The 15,322-nt window shown below is 40.8% G+C and overlaps 1 non-coding gene across 1 annotated transcript; it reads left to right on the top strand.

Moving 5' to 3' along the window:
* The first annotated feature begins 1,381 nt into the window (after positions 1-1,381).
* Positions 1,382-1,488, top strand: LOC118488721. Its single transcript, XR_004885265.1, has one exon. It is a non-coding gene; the product is annotated as a small nucleolar RNA R71 (small nucleolar RNA).
* Positions 1,489-15,322: the final 13,834 nt, after the last annotated feature.

Genomic DNA, 15,322 nt, shown 5'->3' with positions numbered 1-15,322 from the left:
GAGTATGACAAAGTCAACTGGATAAACGAATCTGCTTACCCTTACCAAGACATTCTCGATGACACCTTGTGGGAACTTGACTGATCGATCAGCGAGTTGTATGCTTATTTTTGTAGGGCTCGTGGTTCCCAAGCCAAGCCTTTTGAACATCGATGAGGGCATGAGGTTAATGCTAGCCCCTAAGTCGGCCAAGGCATTGCGAACTGGTGATTCCCCTATTGAGCATGGAATCGTGAAACTTCCGGGATCGATTTTCTTTTGGGGTAGTTTATTGAGTACGAGGGCAGAGCATTCTTCGCCTAAATTAACTAATTGCAAATTTTCAATTTTCTTTTTATGTGTAAGGAAGTCCCTCATAAATTTAGAATATTTGGGCATTTGGGTTTGGACTTCGATAAAAGGAATATTGACATGCAACTGTTTGAACAGACTTTCGAATTTTGCGAACTGCTCATTGGTCTTTTGACGAATTAACCTACCGGGGTACGGAACTCGAGGAGCCTTGGTAGGCTCTGGTGATGGGGGAGAGTTCTTTTCTTGCAGATGTGTTGGCATTGTTTCTTCCGTTGGTGGAGGTACTTCTGCAGGCCCCACGGTGCGGTTTCGTAGTGTGATGAGGTGAACTTGCGCCTTTGGGTTTGTTTCGGTATTGCTAGGTAATGCGCCTTGCGGTCTCTCGGAAAAATTTTGTGCTAGTTGATTTATTTGTTTTTCTATGTTTTGAATGCTAGCTTGTTGATTCCTAAAATTAGATTCTAATTGTAGAAATCTCTCCGAGTTTTTCTTATCAGTGTCGGAGACGAGGCGAGATATAGTATCTTCGAGCCTTTCTCGTCCACCTTGTTGTTGAGTGAAATTTTGTGACTCATTTCTTGATTGCTGAAAGTTTGTTCGTTGGGTTTGTTGGTTACTACTATTGCCGGTTTCCCTCCAACCAAGGTTTGGGTGGTTTCGCCATCCTTGGTTGTAAGTTCCCGTTGGAGGACCCGACGGCCTAGGTCTATTATCAATGTAGTTTACCATTTCTTGTTGATCGTCCGTCTCTTTCATGCAACTCCAATTTTCATGTGACTCACCACACCCTTCACAAGCCATAACCGAGACTGTTTTTGTCATTTCTAATTTTTTTATTTTTGAAGAAAGGGCCTCGATTTGGGCTTGTAAAGAGGTGCTTTCGTCGACCTTATGGGCGCCCGGGGCGATAGACTTATTTCCCCGGGGAGTGTGCCATTGAAAATTGGTTTGAGCAATTTCCTCAATCTGATTTTATATTTCGTGTGGGCGTCGATTACCTAAAAGTCCCCCGGAGCTAGAATCAAGTGTCTGCCTAGTGTGTGGCAACAATCCATTGTAGAAAGTAGATACTTGTTGCCATATTGCTAGGCCGTGATGGGGACACTTGCGTAATAGCTCCTTGAACCTTTCTCAAGTTTCATATAAGGATTCCCCGTCCTCTTGTGAGTATGTATTAATTTCAGCCATTAATTTAGCAGTTTTAGAAGGAGGGAAATACTTATATAGAAACTTTTGGGCTAGTTCATCCCAGGTGTTTACCGATCCAGCTCGGAGGGTGTTGAGCCAAGCTTTTGCTCGGTCTTTTAGTGAGAATGGAAACATACGGAGGCGGATGGCGTCGTTTGATGCTCCATTGATCCGAAAGGTATCACATATTTCTAAGAAATTAGTTATATGTAGATGAGGATCCTCGTCCGCAAGCCCGTGGAAGGTTGCGGAGTTTTGGAGCATTTGTATCAAATGCGGTCGAAGTTCGAAGTTATTGGCTTCGACATTCGGAGCATTGATAGCGGCGCCTAGATTACCTACGGTGGGCCGTAGATAATCCATAAGGGTACGTTGGTCCGCCATTGGGGGTGGATCACCCGAAACCTTCTCTTGGTTTTTGGCTTTTAACCTTTTTCTGAGAAAGCGTTCGGGTTCTTCTAGCGGTTCCTTTATGTCTTTATTGGAACTGGAGCTCATACACTACGTGAGGATGGCGTCGGGTTCCAAGTCCTGCAATAAAAACAGAAAAGAATGTTGGTCAGAAGGTTCACCACGGCCCTGTGTTGAGCGAACACGGCCCCGTGGTCGGAATTACAGTGATTGTTTTTCAGCTCCCAGTTACTGGAAGTTGGACACGGCCCCGTGTTGCACCGGCACGGCCCCGTGGTCAGCCTTCTGTAACTTGAAAAACAAAAACTGCCAGTAACGTTGCTGAGCACGGCCCGTGTCCGACCAGGCACGGCCCCGTGCTGAGCTCTGCAGAAGCTGAAAATCCAAGAAAAATCTAAAAAAATTAAAGAAAAATAAAAAATATGATTAGGCCGTTGATTCCTAACTTTCTTAAAATCCTTGTGTCCCCGGCAGCGGCGCCAAAAACTTGATGCGTGTCAGTGTGTTATATTTTTAGATATATATTTAAGCCCTTTTTACACTTTTTGCCAAGTTTTAAATTTATAAAACACGATATTCACTAACACTAAACACACATATGGGCAAGTGCACCCATCGTGGACGTAGTATAGTGTTGGTAAGATACCGAGGTCGTCCAAGGACACAAGAGCTTTTAATACCGGTTTATCCTCAACGTCTAATCAAATCAAAAAGTTAGAAAAATGTTTTAAACTAAGAAAAATAAAAACTAACTAAATGCTGAAAATAAAAATAAAATAAAAACAGATAGACAAGATGAATCACTTGGATCCGACACGTGTATTAGTATAACCTTTGATTATTTTCGCACTTTTGCACTTGTTTAAGAGATTATCTTAGTTATTGTAGTAGGCCCCTCTTTTGAAGGCGACGTTACCCTCAACCCAGTAGTTTGAGTCAGCAAGGATACAATCCTAAAGGGTCGGATTATTGAAAGATAATGAATTAAGTTATTAATGCAAATTGTGGTAGGCCCCGCTTCTGGCGGTGACGTTACCCTCGGCTAAGTAGTCTGAGTCAGCAGGGATACAGTCCTAAATAGCCGGGTTATAGTATTAATAGTAGTTAACTTATGAGGGGGTCAAAGAGTTTGGATCCCCGCCATCCAATACCTATGGGCATTGAAGGAGATCCTACTAAATTTGACCCAGGTCCCAAGCAGGACCTCTAAACGCTGAACAAGGGCAAGACCCTTACCAAACCGTTCCCTTAACCCCCGACCAGGTAGCCAACATATCTCCATATAGACCGTGGAGATATGAATGGTGAAAATCTTTTATTTTATATAGACAGTAAAATAATGCCAAGACACCACGGACAAACGATAAGGAAAGATCACCTTCAACATAAGTAACTAGTTATTAAAGTCATTAATACAAAACCAAATAAAAAGTGCAAAAGATTAAAAATAAAAAGTATTATACTAAACACTTGTCTTCACCAAGTGATGTAAGAGACTTAGGCAAACATGGCCTTGATTGTCAAGAACTCTTACGATCAATCTTGGATCCCGAGACGACTCACACACTCTACGATGGACAATGGATGATGGTGGTGGATGATGGTGTTATGGTGGTGGTGGGTGGTGGATGAGGTGTGAGAGAGGTGGTGTGCCAAGGGATGAGAGAGAATGAAGCCAAGCTCCTCTATTTATAGGCTGAACAGAAGGCTGGACACGGCCCCGTGTCCGCTGGACACGGCCCCGTGCCCGCCTGACACTCTCTCTCCTCATTAATTGTAATTGCGAATTACAATTAATGCGCCTGCTGTACTTTCACCACGCCCCCGTGCTCGCTGGACACGACCCCGTGGTGGGCAATGGAAGCTTCTACTGGTTTGTCTTTTCTGCTGCTTCCTGGGCACGCCCCCGTGTTCGCTGGACACGGGGCGTGTTCAGACTCTGTTTCTTCTCCTTTGCCTTGGGAGGTGCTGTTGAGGGTCCGGGTAGTCCACTTTTGTTCCTTTTCTTGTATGCCTTAATTGATGTGATTTATATGTTGCATTTTACACACATCATGACGCACGCATGCCGACTAACCAGGCAGAACTGCAAGGAATCATCGCTGCCGCTATTGCGCAGTATGCTGCTTCTCAAGGAGAAACAAGCGGCAACATTCCGAACAGCAACAACAACCCTCCCAACGGTTGTACCTACAAGCAATTCCTGGATTGTAAACCCTTGAACTACGACGGCACTGGGGGTGCTGTTGCTTTCGTTAGGTGGACAGAGAAGACGGATTCTATCATAAGGATGAGCAAGTGTGCTCTCGAGCACCAAGTTACGTACATCTCAGGGCTCTTTCTTGACGGTGCCCTATCTTGGTGGAACCTTCAAGTACAGACCCTGGGGGAAGCAGCGGCGTATGCTATGACATGGACTGAGCTGAAGGAGCTCATGAGGAAGAAATACTGTTCTCGGGCCGAGATACAGAAACTGGAGACTGAGTTCTGGCACCTCAAAATGGACGGCCCAAAGATTGCTGAATATGTGCAAAGGTTTCACGACTTGTCACGCGTTGTGCCGTATATGGTTGAGCCTGAGTTTAAACGCATTGAGCGTTTCATCTGGGGATTGGCACCCCAAATAATGAGCATGGTAACGACGTCCAAGCCCCCAACGATTACCGAAGCCATTGATCTCAGTGTGGCACTTATAGAGGAAGCCATCAGATTGGACAAATTTTCAATCTCTGAACCGAAAAAGAAGGAAACACATGTTGAATCATCGCCAAGTGAGAACAAGAGGAAGTTCTCAAATTTCAAAAAGGGCACCAGCAGTGTTAGCAAGAGGGAAGAAGGAAGTGCACCAGCCAGGGCCGGAACTGGTACCGAAAACAGAGGAAGAGGATACATGGGCACTCTGCCCAAGTGTGGTACATGTCAGTTCCATCATCCCGGCCCGTGCCGACTCAGAAAGTGTGAATCTTGCGGAAAGACAGGCCATTCGAAGGAAACATGTTGGGTTGGATCAGGCCAAGGTGGCCAAAGGGGTTACAATAACAACAACCGCGGTAATGGAAACAGGCCGCAAGGAAATAATGGGGGAAATGGAAATCGGGGGAATGCCCCGAATCAAGCTGGTAACCGGGGAACCAACGGAAATCGAAACGGGAATGGCAATGGCAATGGCCGAGGGCCAGGATTCTTCAACTGCGGGGACGTTGGGCACTTCAAGAGGGAATGCCCAAAGTTAAATCAAGCTCAAGGCCGAGTTTTTAACATTGGTGCGAGGGAAGCACGCCAGGATCCGAACGTTGTCACTGGTACGTTCCCTATAAATCAACGCTATGCATCTGTGCTTTTTGATACTGGTGCCGATTATAGTTTCGTATCGTTAGACTTTAAGAACATGCTTGGGTTAACTGCTAGTAAGTTAGACGTTCCGTACTCTATTGAATTAGCGAATGGGAAACTAGTAGAAACGGGTGAAGTTATTAGGGGATGCATGATAGAACTCGGAGGACACGAATTTACGCTAGACCTACTGCCAGTCGAGTTGGGAAGCTTCGACGTGGTAATAGGGATGGATTGGCTGTCTAGCAACAAAGCCGAAGTGGTTTGTCACGAGAAGACCATACGCATCCCAATGGCCGATGGAGAGACGATTGTAGTTCACGGAGAGAAGCGCGATACGCCACTGAGGATTATTAGCTGCTTGAAAGCTAGGAAGTGTTTGAAGAAAGGATGTGTTGCCTTCTTGGCACATATCGTTGATAAGGAGGCCGCTGAACCAAAGATCGAAGACATTCCTGTCGTAAGGGAATATCCCGAAGTCTTTCCAGAAGACTTGCCAGGATTGCCGCCTCCAAGACAAGTCGAGTTCCACATTGACTTAGTTCCAGGCGCCGCGCCTGTGGCTAAGGCACCCTATCGACTTGCACCTTCAGAGATGCAAGAACTGTCAACGCAACTCCAAGAGCTGTTAGATAAAGGATTCATCAGACCAAGCTTCTCACCTTGGGGAGCCCCAGTTTTGTTCGTTAAGAAGAAGGATGGAAGTTTTCGCATGTGTATAGACTACCGCGAGCTTAACAAGTTGACTGTCAAGAACAGATATCCTTTGCCAAGGATCGATGACCTGTTCGATCAGCTACAAGGTTCGAGTTTTTACTCAAAGATCGATCTAAGATCAGGTTATCACCAGTTGAGAATACAAGAGGAAAGTATTCCCAAAACTGCTTTTAGAACTCGATATAGACATTACGAGTTTCTGGTTATGCCGTTTGGGTTGACAAACGCTCCAGCAGTTTTCATGGACTTGATGAATAGAGTCTGCAAGCCATACCTCGACAAGTTCGTAATCGTATTTATTGATGATATTTTGATCTACTCGAAGACGAAGGAAGAGCACGAGCAACACTTGCGAGCTATTCTAGAGCTGCTTAAGAAGGAGAAGTTGTACGCTAAGTTCTCGAAATGTGAGTTTTGGTTACGCGAAGTCCAGTTTCTTGGACATGTGGTTAATGGAAGTGGAATCCATGTGGATCCCACAAAGATCGAGGCAATCAAGAATTGGGAGTCACCGAAAACGCCAACCGAGATTCGACAATTCTTAGGTTTGGCTGGGTATTATCGTAGATTCATTGAAGATTTTTCTAAAATCGCTCAACCTCTCACCGCACTTACACAGAAGGACAAGAAGTTTGATTGGAGCGATAAGCAAGAAGAAGCGTTTCAATTGTTGAAGAACAAGCTTTGCGACGCACCGATTTTATCCCTACCCGAAGGCACGGACGACTTCGTGGTATATTGTGACGCCTCGCGTCAGGGTTTAGGCTGCGTGTTGATGCAGCGACAGAAGGTTATAGCTTATGCTTCGCGCCAGCTGAAAGTTCACGAGAAGAACTACACCACGCATGACTTAGAGTTAGGCGCCGTAGTGTTCGCATTGAAGATCTGGCGACACTACTTGTATGGAACAAGATGTACAATCTTCACTGATCACAAGAGTTTACAGCACATCTTTGATCAAAAGGAGCTTAACATGAGACAGAGACGCTGGGTTGAGTTGTTAAACGACTACGACTGTGAAATCAAGTATCACCCGGGAAAGGCGAATGTAATTGCTGACGCCTTGAGTCGAAAAGAAAGGATTAAGCCCATAAGGGTTAGGGCTTTAGAAATGATTGTCCAGACAGACCTCTCGTTGCGCATTCGTGCCGCGCAGAGAGAAGCTTTGAAAGAAAGCAATATTGAGGATGAGTATCTCCATGGAATGGAGAAACAGTTAATGCCAAACAAGGAAGGAACCTTGCGTTTCATGAATCGAATTTGGGTTCCTCTGTTTGGAGGATTGAGAAAGGTTATATTCGATGAGGCTCACAAGTCACGGTACTCAATTCATCCAGGAGCAGATAAAATGTACCAAGATCTTAAGGATTTCTATTGGTGGCCTAGGATGAAAGGCGATGTTGCAGTATATGTTGGCAGATGTTTAACGTGCGCCAAGGTTAAAGCCGAGTACCAGAAGCCTTCAGGTCTCCTGCAACAACCTGTAATACCCCAATGGAAATAGCAACAGATTTCCATGGACTTCATAACGAAATTGCCAAGGACGCCCAAGGGCCACGATACAATTTGGGTAATTGTAGATCGACTGACAAAATCTGCGCACTTCTTGCCGATCAGGGAAAAGGACAACACAAGTAAACTTGCTGAAATATACATGAGGGAGATTGTTGCACATCATGGAGTGCCTCTCTCGATTATCTCTGATAGAGATGGACGCTTCATATCAAGGATTTGGCAGTCCTTCCAAGAAGCTTTTGGTTCCCAATTGAATCCGAGTACAGCATTTCACCCACAAACGGACGGCCAGAGTGAACGAACGATTCAAACATTGGAAGATATGCTGAGAGCATGTGTAATGGACCTGGGTGGTAGCTGGGACAAACACTTACCCTTGGTCGAATTTTCATACAACAATAGCTACCACACCAGCATTGGAGCAGCACCGTTTGAAGCTCTTTATGGGCGCAAGTGTCGATCACCGCTATGCTGGGCTGATGCGGGTGATAGACAGCTGGTTGGCCCCGAAATGGTTCAGGAAACAACCGACAAGATCTTTCAGATTCGAAAACGCATCGAGGCAGCTCGCGACAGACAAAGAGCCTATGCGGATCCAAAGAGGAAGCCCCTGAAATTCCAAGTTGGGGATATGGTTTTGTTAAAAGTTTCACCCTGGAAGGGTGTGGCACACTTTGGAAAGCGTGGGAAGTTGAATCCGCGTTACATTGGTCCTTTTAGAATCCTGCAAAGGATTGGGCTTGTAGCCTACAAGTTGGACCTACCTGCTGAACTCAATGGTGTTCACGATACATTCCATGTATCAAATTTGAAGAAGAGTCCGACTCAAGAGACAGTTGTCATTCCTGCTGACGAGGTTCATATTGACGACACACTCCACTTTGTGGAGGAACCGGTTGAAGTTACGGATTGGAAGATTAATAAGACACGTCGGAGCAGTGTCAAGCTAGTCAAAGTTCGATGGAATGCACGACACGGCCTAGAATTCACGTGGGAGCGTGAGGATCGTATGAAGGCCAAGTACCCACATTTATTCCCCAAGACCCCTGCAACTAGGAGTAGGACATAAAATTTCGGGACGAAATTTTCTTAACAGGGGGAGAATGTGACAACCCGCAAAATTTCAGGTACTGTACAAATTAATTAACCCTAATTATGTGCTTAATGACTGTGCTTGACTACATCTGACACTTTAAACTACTTACTGATTTATGTTATATACATACATGTGCATTCTTTACATACAGTCACTCCAATTATTTCATACAGACTCTTAGTGACAAACCGGATGCACAAAGCACAGTTAGCACCGTAAGCGGATAACTCAGACACATGCTGACAATGCCAGCACTTAGACAGATACTATTTTTAGGCCAGTATGGGCCAGGGATAAATCACTACACCAGTATGGAGTGTAGGGAAGTGAGAAATATAAGACTATGTCACTAGGTGATAGTTTGAGTGTCGGAAAGTGCCTAAAACGCAATTTAATTACAGAATTCCACATTTTTAATAACAATTCAGTTCGTGACACACTCATATTATACAGAGTATTGACTAAATGGTCTTGGACACTTTCCTAAGTGTTGGAATTAATTTCGTTACAAAAAGATGCACAAAAGACGCTTTACGGGTCAATTAAACGCTTTAACGGAACGATGCGAAACCGAACAACCAGACATTACCCGGGACATGAAAATACTGTTAGAAATATTATTTTATTATTTTAAATTAATCATGGTCACAAAAACCCCCATGCACCATGCAAACATGACATACACCCACTATACTTGTAAATACCCTTAACCCTTTTAGTAATTACCTACTAATCAACAAAAATCTTACACTTTACCCCCCCCCCCCCCTAACCGAATTCAGCCCCATCATTACAAATATATTTTGTTTTGATTTTGTAAACATCTCCTAATTTGTGGATTGGCCAAGAGATTACAATCATAACCTAGATTAGGGTGGCTCTTTGATTTCCAAGAAATTTATCATCATTCCTCAAGATTTACCACTTCTCTCTCCCTCCTCCCTCTAAAAATCGGCCCACATACCCCTCCCCCTCTCACCACAACTGAATTTCATCATCTTCTTCCTTCACAACTTCATCTCTTTCACTAACAAACCCTATTCCAAGCTCCAAGATCCTCCATAGAAGCAAGAAGTTGAAGTGCTCTCAAGAAGCTTTGTTCAAGGCTTTTCTCACCATCATTTCTTGTCATCTCATCCTAAGATTACAACCCTAGCCTTGTGCTAGTAGTACGTCCATTCATACTCTTGTCTCACTTCGATTCTCGTTCGATTGTTGATTGTTCTTCACACACAAAAACTCAAACAGCTTGCTGAGTTGGATTTCCAGCCAACTTCAACAGGCTGTAACGGGGTCATTTTAAGTCGAAAAACGGATTTTCAAAAGCCTAAAATGAATGTTTTGGAATAACTAAACAAATGGCACTGGAATCATAATTTTTCGAGACAGTTTACTATTTTTAAAAGGTTATTTTTGGACAGCAGCTCAAGCTGCATTTTTACTGCAGAAAAAGTGGGTTACTTTCGGAGTCATAACCTAAAACCTGAATAAAATCAACTCATGAAATTTTTACAGTAGATAGACACCATTGTCAGGACGACCCTCCAACTGGAATTTCGTCAAACGGACTTACGGTTGATTTTTAGCGAATATTTCCGTAAACTGTGATCAGAAGGTAACAAATCTGATTGCAGTCAAGAAAATGATTTTTTATAAAATATGGGTAACGAATTGGACTTTGATATTTTTACACAATAAACTTTTGAATATATGTCATATTCTGTAAAAATTTGGTGATTTTTAGAAAAGGGTAACTATTTTATAAAAATCCTCGAAAACAGCCCTGTTTCGAGTAATAAAGCTGAAATGAAGTATGTAAAGTTTTGTATGTCTATATGTTGGTTTGATTATTGTAAATGAACTATTGGTTTTATATAAAAGAAAATGATATGCTATTAAAGCATGGACACCTCTATTTACAGAGGAGACTCTGCCGAAATTTTCCGAGAATCCGAACACTTAGTAAAATATTCGAGAAAATAGATACGAAATAGTTGTCTAACTATTTTTCTACGAACGCTATTTAAGTTAAAATAATTATTATTGTTTTAACAAAATAATACCTAAGTAACATAAATCAAAACACTAAACTCTAAGCCAAGGCACGGCCCGTTCGTCTAATAGACATTAGTACGTTGTAGGTTGTCGTGTAGCGGAAAGAGTTTAAGTTCGAGTCAAGACGCACTAAGGTGATTTCATGACCCCCTATTCCTTTACTGTTTTCAGTTTTATACTTCGGGGGTGGAATACATGTTTACAAATTATTTCAGACTTTTATATACATGGTATGGATAGCTTAGGGAGGGTTTTACACTACTAGATCATGTGAAGGGTGGGCACAACACTTGAGGCCATTAATCCTTGTTATAGGACCAAGGGACACAAGAGTGATAGATCTATTTGGGTGTAGCGAGCCCACACCCGTGAGGCCGGGGCGGCCCATAGTGGTGACTGTGTCTTCCAGCCGGAAGCCCGGTAACAAATTTGCTAGGTTTGAGTTTCCCTGCACCTTTTCACACATACCGGTGGCTTTGCAACCCATTGGTGATCTCTATTTCCTTATTGCTACATACCAGGGACTAAATTTACTTACAGACATACTAAACGGTTTTATATACTCAGACTTACTCATGAACTCGCTCAACTTTTTGTTGACTTTTTAAAACTACATGTATTTCAGGGAATTAAGTTGGATCTGGCAAGTGATGCATGATTAGCTGCGTACTAAATAAGGATGTCATCCGGAGTCGTAGGTTTGGGAAGTGTAACTCTTTCCTGGACGAGTTGCATGTCTCGAGTCCTTGTGTCGTTGGTAGCTTTTCGTCGAGTCTTATGAACTCATTTTTTTTAAAACAAGTCATGTTTGTAAACGTATCATGTGGTTGATGTTGTTTCAAAACAATATGTTATGCATTTACAATTATTTTAATGGATGAACATCAAATATTTTATCATATAGCATGTTGTGATTGTTGCTATGGTATTGAGAAGTCACACCAACTAAACCCACGCTTCCGCAAAAGCCAGGGTGTGACACTCAAATGGTTTACGAATGGATTATACTAAATATACCGGTTTTTACAAAACAAATGCGTATTATCGAAATGTGAATGATTTTCATGACTAGGGATGGATCGTCTGGTGATAATATAGAGAGACTGGGGAGTTAGCCTTAGAGGCTGGGGAGGTTCAGCCTTAGAGGCTGGGGTAAAATACATGTTACAATTATACAAACATTTTTATACATGGTATGGTTAGCTTAAGGAGGGTTTACTACTAGATCATGTGAGGGGTGGGTACAACACTTAAGGCCATTAATCCTCGTCGTAGGACCGAGGGACATGAGTGATAGATCTATTTGGGTGTAGCGAGCCCTATCCATGAGTCCGCAGAATGGGCCATGTGGTGACTATGTCTTCCAGCCGGAAGCCCGGTACAAAATTTGCTAGGTATGAGTACTTCCTGCACCTTTTCACACGTACCATTGGCTTTGCAACCCATTGGTGATCTCTTTTTCCTTATTGCTACATACCAGGGACTTACATACATACTTACAAAAATACTTGATTTATACAAATTAAATACCATGTTTTATACAAATTAAAAGCATAGGATTATGCGAGCATGGAGTCAAAGTCAGGGTGGGCATTGACGGTTATACGAACATTACAAATACAAGAGTTTACAAATACATGGTTTTTACGAACATAATGCGTTACAAATACAAAGTTTCCATATAACTTGGCAAGAAAATGATTTCTAAATTCGTTTTCTCTATATTATTTCACAAACCGGTTATTCAAAAGATTTATTTCAAATCTTTTACAAACAAACTATGAACTCGCTCAACTTTATGTTGACTTTTTCGCATGTTTCTTTCTCAGGTTACTTTACAGAAACTATGGGACGGTTGGAATAGGAGAACCATGAAGAGTCGAGTACTTAGTGGCGTTCAATTTCTATAAGTCTTAGCTTATATTTGCTTCTGTTGTGCAATGAACATACCAGTCCAGTCACGCCAGCTCTGATAATTTCGGGGTGTGACAATTGTTGTCACACCCCGACCACGTAAAACAACAAAACGTGGCGGAATCGTCGGGGAGTGTTGTAACAGAATCATTGTTTCATAACACATGGAAAATTGAAATATTGTTTTATTGATTAAAAGAGTTACAATGTCTTAACAAACAAATAAGTATAACATAATTAACTAGTCTTGCATCTTTTATTGTCACTAAGGCCCAAGTCCGCCTATGTGTATCTTAATCAATCCTATGCATCATCTTCTGAAACACATGTGAAAATAGGTATGTCAGCATAAAAATGCCGGCGAGTACATAGGTTTTATTGGTTTAGGACTCATGACTTATAAGTTTGGAAAACGTTGTTTAACAAAAGCCAGTCATGATCCTTGTAAAAAAAAATGTTTAGTTTTATAAATCATTTGAAAAACGATGATAGATGTGTATATATAAACGAATAATGTTTGGTTAAATGAATAACCAAGTAAAACGAGTTTGTATATAACAAACAGTTTTGTAAAATAATGTCTTGAGAAAAATATGTCATTTGTATAAAATGTAAAAGTTCAAACTGAATGATTTATGTAACGCTACGATATGTAATATAATACAAGCACTTATATATAGGAAGTACGAGCGGCGTATCCACCATGCTTGTATCATATTACACGCATCTCGTTACCTAAATCACTTACCCAAACAAACCACCAACGTAAATTGCCCATGTCTAAACCAATTGTAAAAATGTTTATGCGGAAAACCATGTCCAATGTCAAGTGTAAATCATGAAATGTGTATAACAATGTCAAAATGTCTATGTCAATATCAATCATGTCATGTGTAAACAAAATGTCATGTATGGCAAGTGAAATATGTATCAACTAAACCATAGGTGAAAATGCACAAAAACAATGTATTCAAGTAAAACATAGTTTAAATCAATGTTATGTTTTGTGGAAATGCATGCTATACTGAATACAAACATTTATGCGGTATTGTGAAAATGCATACATCCAAGCCTTGCGACTGTGGTGATAAACCTTTAAACAAATTAAAGGTCTATCTGTCTAAATGTTTTTAATCGAATTCGGTCATTCCTTCCATCCAAACATACCCAGGATGTCGGGAACGGGAGTTGTCAATTCCTATGGTACCATTACCTACTAACGAGTGGTGTGATCAAAGTTAATGAATGTATATGGTCCCACTTAAACAAACCAAATGTCATACCCAAAATGTAAGCATGTGAAAACAATGCACTAAGTATGATGAACATACATAGCGTGAAATGTCATGTAAAATAAATGCACTAAGTATGATGAACATACATAGCGTGAAAATGTCATGTAAAATAAATGCACTAAGTATGATGAACATACATAGCGTGAAAATGTCATGTAAAATAAATGCACTAAGTATGATGAACATACATAGCGTGAAATGTCATGTAAAACAATGTACTAAGTATGCGCTAAACGAACATACGTAGCATAAAATGTCATGTAAATCGATGTATTAATGAACATAGCAAGTATATGATATAAAAGCATGAAATCATGAAAGTAACAAGTAGGCACATGTGTTTCACCCCAAAATGTTTGAAAAACAGTAAAAGAGGGGTCTATGTACTCACCTTTGGGTGCGTTTCTATTTGCTAACACAATCCCTCAAATTATTTAATTGTCCTAAATTAAATAAGAATGATTTAATAAACAAAATTCATAAAAAATGACGAAGTTTCTCCGATACTTAGAATTTTCACATAACTTTGAGATTCGTCGAAAAGTTATTATTTTTGATTATTTTGGTATATTCGTGTGTATGTACTCTAGCGTAAAACAAATAATCTTGTCAAGTATTATCATGTCGTCATACATATATTATAAAACACATAGCACATTGTAACACATAAAATTTACTCATGAATAACCCATTATAGTTATGTCGAAAAACAATTATTTTAGCGTTTCGGTAACATTTTTGAGCGTCGGAAGTCACGTATGACTAACCGAACACCAAGTAAACTTAGTATAAGTTGAAATACTTGTTTTTATATCAAAAATATGAGTTTGGTTACCGATCAAAAACAGTTTAATAAAATCCTCCGAAAAGGCGATTTTTAACCGTTTTACCGCATAGTTTTGCATCAAACGTTACCCGAACCATCCCAAATCGAAACGACTTGAAATTTTGACACAACCCATGTTATTTACTGAATAAAATAATGGTTATACTCACAATAGTGCAGGTCTTAAATAGAGCATATAAATAATGCAACTTTCGCATATTTTACCACTTTTTAAGCTATATGTACAACATGCAATGCAACCAAACCTACGTCAAAGTTTCATGCCCTTATAATATACCAAATAAGGTCATTTTTAGTGCTTGTAACCTGATCTAAAACATTTTTGTCATATAGCCATTTTTTATCACTTCTTGAGCTTTAAATCAACATATATTCACATGCACAAGTATCTAAAGCATACTATCATAACATCAACATTTTATGTTAATCTAAATGCATCAAATATATGATATATTCAGGTTTATTTGCTGATGTATTCAAGCATTTAACATATCATACATAGATCAACAATCACTTGCATTTAAACTATTATTCAAGAACATGTAACAACATAAACAAGTATTTAACAAGAAATCGAACTTCAAGACTCACACAAACACACACATATATATACGGTTTATACATACATATATACATCACCATTTTTATTTGTTTCAA

The sequence above is a fragment of the Helianthus annuus genome, chromosome 16 (genome assembly GCF_002127325.2).
Source record: "Helianthus annuus cultivar XRQ/B chromosome 16, HanXRQr2.0-SUNRISE, whole genome shotgun sequence".
Classification (NCBI taxonomy): Eukaryota; Viridiplantae; Streptophyta; class Magnoliopsida; order Asterales; family Asteraceae; genus Helianthus; species Helianthus annuus.
Note: the sequence above shows the minus strand (reverse complement) of the source record. Positions and strands in the feature narration are given on the sequence as shown.